The sequence below is a fragment of the Limulus polyphemus genome, unplaced genomic scaffold (assembly GCF_000517525.1).
Source record: "Limulus polyphemus unplaced genomic scaffold, Limulus_polyphemus-2.1.2 Scaffold328, whole genome shotgun sequence".
Lineage (NCBI taxonomy): Eukaryota > Metazoa > Arthropoda > Merostomata > Xiphosura > Limulidae > Limulus > Limulus polyphemus.
The window spans coordinates 637,871-645,942 of NW_013665938.1; the positions used below are offsets into that span (position 1 = coordinate 637,871).

General features: G+C 35.5%; 1 protein-coding gene across 2 annotated transcripts in view; it reads left to right on the plus strand.

Moving 5' to 3' along the window:
- Positions 1–5,084: 5,084 nt before the first annotated feature.
- The window catches only part of LOC111085317 (hyphally regulated cell wall protein 1-like), a 43,552-nt gene continuing 40,564 nt past the window's right edge, over positions 5,085–8,072 (plus strand). For both annotated transcript variants that reach the window (XM_022383348.1, XM_022383344.1), the window contains exon 1: positions 5,085–5,240. The gene's annotated coding sequence lies outside the window, so the exon portion shown is untranslated. The remainder of the gene's footprint in view (positions 5,241–8,072) is intronic.

Sequence of the window (8,072 nt, forward strand, 5' to 3'; positions counted from 1 at the left end):
CAGTATTGTTCATTGTTTCAGTCCATCGTTCTAAGAGCCAAATTTTAGAATGTTGTTTTTGAGCTGCCTAAACCATAAATTCACATTTGTTCAAGTTCAAATTATCGCACAAATATCGTACCTGGCGATAACGAACACAGTACAGACACTGAACGTGTAAATAATGATTGTTTAATTTCAACTCAAACCCTTACAAAACCCCCCTAACTTACTTGTGTTCAACTTCCGAAACGTTTTCAACAACTTACCTGTTCTATGTGTCGTAAGTAGCTGCCGCAACATAGTAATGCTTACTTTTAAATATTCTTTGTTCTGCTTGTCCCTGGTTGGTCAGCAGTAGATTTCCGGACTTACAGTGCTTAAATTCAGGGTTCGATTCCCCGATGTGGACAGAGCACAAAAAAACAAAACAATAACAACTTTCTCTATCTATCATTTTTTTTTTGGCTTATCAGCTTCTGATTAAATATTAAGAACTGCATTTCAATAACAGATTTCTCAATGTATACTTGTTCTTTTAAGTGCAAAGCTGCACAATAGGTTAGTTGCACTGTGCCCACTGGAGGGGTCATAATTTTAGTGTTATAAACTCCCAAGCCTACTATTGAGCACCGGAAGGGGACCCAAAGTAAGACAAAGGTTTTTGCTTTTGTTTACCAACAAGTAAGAGCTGTATTTCTAAAGCAATATACCCGGGCGTGGCCAAGTGGCCAACTGAAGACACCATTCACTTTGGACACGTTTTAAAGGTGACGGTCAGATCGGTTGGTTAAGAAAAGCCCTGTTGGTGGCAGATGTTACTGCTTGGTCGTCCTATGTCTGATTAGCAAAAGGTGCCGATCAGGTTGAAAACACCCTAATTGTAAGTATATCAAGACCGTATTTCGAAAATTACGTTTTTAAGTAAATTTATTATTTTTCACAACATCTAAATCTCTAATAATGAATCTCTTTTGTTCCTTTTGAATTCGAATTGATCTTGAAGTTCATGAAAAATGTGTTAAGTGTACACATGTGCATCGAGCACAACCGAATTGATTAATGTCACGTGATATTAATTATCCATATAATTATATACAAACATAAGTCGATCACACTGGTTGCAAACCTTTCTTCCAATTACTTACGCACAGTGCGATCTAACTTATATCAAAAGATTATATTTTATGCGTAATTACACGTATTTCCAATCACTTGACTAATTATGGCGTTGTTATTAACATAAAACTTAGTTAAGTTGATTCGTATTATAATATATACTTAATACACTAATTCAGTTATGTAATATTCAAGGTAAGATACCAAATGTAACTCTAGGTAACAGTATGGAGCCAAAATTGAAGTTTGTAGTTTGAGTAAATAATGTTTACAATATCTCCAGCCTTGTTTCCTTACTTTTTTTTTTACGATCCCCATTTGCAGATTTTTGCTATTCCTACCATTCTTTGTTTGTTTACGAACATTCGTGCAAATTTATACAAGGTTATCTGCGCTATAACCGACCTAGTTTAGGACTAATAATTTTGAAGGTAACTAGCCAACAGCATCCATCGCTAACTCTTGAGTTATTCTTGTCTGAACGAATAGTGGGATATGACTGTTACTCTTTTATCGAACTCACGGCTGACAAAGTGCAGAGCACGATTTTCTGTTATTCTACTATGGGACACGAACCATAGATCCCCAGAATTACAGTTTAGCATGCTAACTATTAGATCACGCTCGACCATGAGTAACATCAACATTTGAGAAACCAGTCTCCTTATATGAGATACATTTCTAAAAACGCTTGCATTCTGTTGACATTCATTTTATAACAATACATTGAAAATATTCTAGTCTTTGTTATACAAGCAGATATAAAAGCATGGTATATTTTTATAATGATCTGTTATATAAAGAAACCTTATAAAAATAGAGAACAGTAAATGTAAAGCATGGGAAATAAGTAGTGATAAACAGACTCGAGACGATTGCATGCAGATGTGTTTGGTTGATTGTTATACTATCGAGCATTGAATTATAAGCTATTTTATCTGCTTACGGGTAGAGGTCCCTTTAAGGCTTCTTTATATTTCTAGTACATAGCTTGATGAAATCTGACTGTAGGTTTGTTTGTAGTTAAGCGTAAAGCTACTCAAAGGGCTATCTGTGCTCTGCCCACCATGTGTATCGAAACCCGGCTTCTAGCGTTGTAAGTCCGCAGACATACCGCTGTGCCAGTTCGGGGCCTGACTGTAGGAATGTCATCTATTGAAGTTGTTATAAACTTGACGCTTGGAGATATATTCTGTTTCTGAACATGAACACTGTTTAGAGTACATGAGTGTTCTGACATTTAGATATTGTTTTGTTTTATAGGCGTTGTTTGAAAATCGCATACTGATAGACATATACAAATGATATATATATATAATATTTAAGTTGCCATTTTTTCTATTTGTTATCTTTTGCATGCTTAGTGATAATGGTTTAAATATAAAAATGAAATATTTGGACATGCGAACTTTTCCGAATACTTTACTGTACTATAACTACTGTTATAAACTTCAATCTGTAATGACGACCGAACGCAGAGAACGAGGGTAACCGATAAGTGATTCCTTGCAGTCAAATCAAGTTTCAATAAAAGTGTCAAGGCTTTGATATAAAATCATTTGTTCATGTTTTTTCAGTTTTCTTAACTAGTCTTCGATATATGTACACACACATTGAAATTAAACTTTGTGGTTAATTAGTAATACTATCTGTATATTCTGATACTTTAAATTGATACACCATCCTACTCATGGTTAAAACCCATAAACGTATTTATGGGCACGGGTTGGCCCTGTGATAGAGCTATGGGTGTCATAGCTAACGATCCGGGTTCGAATCCATGCGATATTACAAAATATTCCTCGACACTTTAAGCTGCGGTGAATTATAAAAGTGATTGTCAAGCCGTTAGCGTGAATGGTGTGTTGTAAAGTACTGTTGAGCGGCTGTCGTCAGTCTGGTCAATAGTTCAAGATCTGGAACGATGACCTTATTAACTTTGCTATAAATACAAATACTTACTTATTTATTTTTCAATTCGCATACCAAGATTTAAAATCCGTTAAGCATGGGTGGATGAAAGAAGCGAAAGGCAGGTAAATGCTCTGATAGCTAATCAGCTTGTTAAGAAAACAAGCAAGTTGTTATCTAGCCAGATAAATAGAAAGATCGTGCGTTGTTAACATAAACCTCAGGATTCTCAGAATAATCTTAATTATCCTCGTTGTTTTAAAGAGTAAAACCAGACTTGATGGATGAGCCTGTCGTCGAATAAACAGTTCATCTCATATGTGTATTTGGTGAGAGCTTACTGTTTTGGTGGTGTTGGTTTCTGTGAACAAAAACGATATTTATTTTCTCCTTGCCATAAACACAAAAATAGCAAATTTTCATAGGCTATGATCTTGAATTTCACGTGGAGCAAACCGTGCCTTATTACTCCTGTTGTCGCTGCCATCTTTGCTTAATTAGATCTTGTTGACACGCGCTGATCTTGATCTTGTACAAAGATTAATTAAATATTTTTGTCACACACAAAAAAAGTCGCTTAACAAGTGATTTCGCGTAATTCTTTTTAATACATTACTGTTATAGTTCTGACACGCTACCCATGATCTAACACATTATCACAACTTGTGCAAAAAAGAAAAGAAAAAGGATATTATTGTCAGATAAAATAAGAAAGTATTTTTGATGTTTTTAATTTCACGTGTCTCCATTAGAATCAGGTTTATCCCAGTGCTTTAGTATAATTTTCTAGATATATTTCAATGCTTAATACATAATACCATTGCTCAGTAGCAAGCAATATTGATATTGTAAATTATGTTCTGTGACAAGTTCTAAAAATAGTACATTTTTCTGTAATATAACTATTGTTAATTTATTACAGATTTATGTAACAAGTTTGACCGATAGATGTCACTGTTAGTAAGAATTGTAATGGTATAAAGTTTGTTGACTTTTAGCGCAAAGCTGTATATAATTGGCTATCTGCCCTCTGTTCGCTACGTGGAGCTGAACACTGAATTTTAGCGTTGTAGGTCCATAAACTTACCGAATAGCATAAGTTCATTTATGGCGCTAAATGTAAGATGCCTTAACAAATACTGCTCTCTGAACCATTTCTTCTGAACTGTTTGTTTATAGTGTGACTTTCATGTTGCGAACAGTATGAGACTGAAAATCTGTCTAGCTTAGTAACCAAAGAAGGTGAAACTGCAGTAAATTGTTGTAAGGAAAATATCGAACAAGAAATTTCTTATCGCTGTTATTATTTTCTTAAAAAGCATGAAATCACGATAAACGTGAGTTATTTGACAATCTCCAAAAAATGTTGTTCGGAAAGATAACAAAGTTACTTTTAGTGATTTTAGACTAAATAAATATTTAGACTAATATATTGGAAAATGGAATTCCAGGAGGAGCTCATTGTTTTCTTTTCTTAATATATCTTCCAAATTTATTATCGTTCAAGACGCAATTCTTCAAATAAATCTTCACTCAGACCAGAATAAATATTAGAACCTTGTTATATTTACGATAAAGACTTCATCCTTTGATGTCATTATAGAAACGGCTATAATACTTACTTATCTAATTTAGAAAACTAATCTTCAATCAAAGCTTTCATTCGAGATCAAATAATATTATGAATTAATCAATGCGTTTACCGTTTTTTACGTAACTTAAAGTAACAAGAGAGAAAGTCCGAAGTGTTGGACAGTGTTCCAAGGTCTAAAGTATGTACGTGGAGCACGTGCTCACGTGAGGGAGTTCTCAAGGTCACATTGTACTATACTATGTAGCACGCGACATCATTGGACAAGTTTTTATGGGACATTTCTGTAGAAATCGGAAAATGGTATAATAAGATTTTGATTTAAAACAAAAACGCGCCGTTTCGTTTAGTTAACTCAGCTTTTACAAGATTGAAGGTGAAATAATTTATGACAACACAGTTATATTGCGGAGTGTGAACGGATTAAGCAGCCAATGGGAAGATACTTCAGTACGCTATACATCACAGCGTCGTTTGAATGGCTTCCGCAGTTCAGAGTTTAACCTTGCTGATGTAGGTTTCAATGTCAAGCTTTCTGGTAAAATATGGATCAGAGCCAACTCTTGTTTTGAAAAGGGACTTGAAGAAGTACAAGTTAGTATGGTTTAACTAAACGAATCTCTAGTTGAATCAAATGCAGGTCAGTGTTTTCATACTGGAAAATTAATTTCTAAAAATAGGAAATATTTTATGTAACAATTTCCTTTGAATGTGTTTGTTTCACCCCCCCCCCTAAAAAAACAACAAAACAAACTAGGTAAGAATTTTACTTATTTTTATATTATATATGTATAGTGTTTAGACGCTTAAGAACATATGAAATTTAGAAAACAAGACTATCTTGAGAATATTTTATTTTCAAGTTGAAAATTACAAATATTATGATCCGTACACTTCTCTCAGAATTAGACTCACCTTCACACAGTTTCGAAAACAAAGTCTGATGTTACTTTTATTGAATGAAGGAATACTGTTGGATTATAAAGAACTTACAAGAACGTGCATATCTGTAACGGGACTTGCTCGCTCTTTCAACTGTTGGGGCGTTATAATGTAAAGAGTAGCGCAAGAGTTGATTAGCTGCCTTAAAGTTAGTCTATCACTTCAAAATTAGGTGCGGTTAGTAGACCTCAAGAAGCTTTGCGTGAAATTAAAATAAACAAACCACAACACTACGTAGAGAATTACAAACCGTATCAACGCAGTATTACCGAATTTGCCGGCGTATAAGATGATACATTTTACTCTTAAAACAATACCTGATTTAACCCCCTCATCTTATAACAGGTTCAAAGATAGAGTAACAGTAAGAACTCTCTGTTTGATAGCATATCTAACTAAAACTACATTGTTCCTTTTACTTTTGTTTGCTTTATTGAGTAAGTGCGTTGACATCGTGCCACCTACTGCGGCTCCTCAAGTGCGGACTTACAACGCTAGAAACAGGGGTTCGATACCCGTGGTGGGCAGAGCACAGATAGCCCATTGTGTAGCTTTGTGCTGAACTTCAAACAAACAAACAAATCTTCGTAACTAGAAGTTATTTATCTTACATGCTAGTTACAATTAATCAATACATTTTTGATTTCATATGTATTGATCTCATCCACCATACTAAATATTGCTAATATTATATCAAAAAGTTAGTTTCTGTAACATACAATACTTTTTTAAACATATTTTTATAATAGATCACTGTATCATAGGGTTTAGTATTTTTTGTAATAGAAAAGGAATTCAACTGTGATGAAAACTTTGTAAAGTTGTTTATTACATGTTTGTGACTTATGTTATGCCATACTGAGCTGTCATTAGAATTCAATGGCAGATTCAGGTTTAACGACCCTGAAAAACCTATTCTTATATCCCCATCACTCTCGAGTGTTTTTTTTTGTTTGTTTGTTTGTTTGAAGTTAAGCACAAAGCTACACAATGAGCTATCTGTGCTCTGCCCACCACGGTTTCTAGCGTTGTAACTCCGCAGACATACCACTGTGCCACTGGGGGGATCATCCCTGAGTGACCTTGCGGGCGTATTTTAGCACTACTTGGTATGAGAGCTACGCCATATAGACAAGGGCACCCCCGAACCATCTTAAGCCAACCTGCAAAATTGGGCTTTGCTAGCTCCAAAACTGCGGGAAAAGTTTGCGGATGAACAAATTCACGAGGTGAATTAAAATAAGATATTTGACAAAGATGTAACCAATTGAATCATGGTAGTCTTAGGATCTGTTATGCATTCCAATAAATAGTTCCTAGAATATACAATAAAAGTTTTAGTGGTTTGTCTATAAAACCACTTTGAAAATATTAGATGTATTTTCACAGAGTCCCCGAAAGTGTGTTCAAGAGTAAATAAAACCAAAATTAAGAGTAACAAATCTGGCTTTTGAATTTCAAATGTCAAGCTGTGTTGTATCTTATATAGTGCTTAATTTTTCTCGTGATTCATGTCATGCGCACGTTTTACTGATGTCACGACAGTACAAATTGCAACGTGATGCGTCCCGTATGTGACGTCATTTCAATGTCTACTGACTGACTAACAGATAACAAACTACTGAATAGCAGTGCGAGTGGTTAAAGCAAATGACCCCTCTAAACGGCCTTCGTCCCCCTTTTGGGGAAATTAGCATTAACAGAAATATTTTGTGAAATCAAATCACTCGGACTTGAATGGTTCAAAGAGTCAACCAATCAGAAAAGAACACCTTGGTTTTGTCACGATATTGTTTTGTATAAATAAATCTTTGTAAAGTAATGCTTAAAATAGACGTACGGAGAGCTAGTCACGGTGGCGGTTGCCATAGAAACGCGGAGACAACTGATGGTCCAGAAGAGGAAATATTTCCTTGTAATGAGTGTTACTGGGTCTTTTGTTAATGTTAGGTTCTTCGATCGGTCTGGGGACAGATCGTTAATCGGTTGACATGGTATTTGGTATACTAAATGTCAAGGTTTGTTAGGAAGGAAATAATGTTGTTTCTGATAAACTAATGGAATATACCAGATAATAACGAGTCATTTCTTTTTCCGGATTTAGAACATACTCTTTTTTTTGTGTGTGTGTGTGTGAAAATCAAGATTTGTAATCAAAACTGTTTACCGTCCTGACAACAATGTCAACGTCCAGTCCCGACAACAATGTCAACGTCCAGTCCTGACAACAATGTCAACGTCCAGTCCCGACAACAATGTCAACGTCCCAGTCCCGACAACAATGTCAACGTCCAGTCCCGACAACAATGTCAACGTCCAGTCCCGACAACAATGTCAACGTCCAGTCCCGACAACAATGTCAACGTCCAGTCCCGACAACAATGTCAACGTCCAGTCCTGACAACAATGTCAACGTCCAGTCCCGACAACAATGTCAACGTCCAGTCCCGACAACAATGTCAACGTCCAGTCCTGACAACAATGTCAACGTCCAGTCCCGACAACAATGTCAACGTCAAGTCCCGACAAC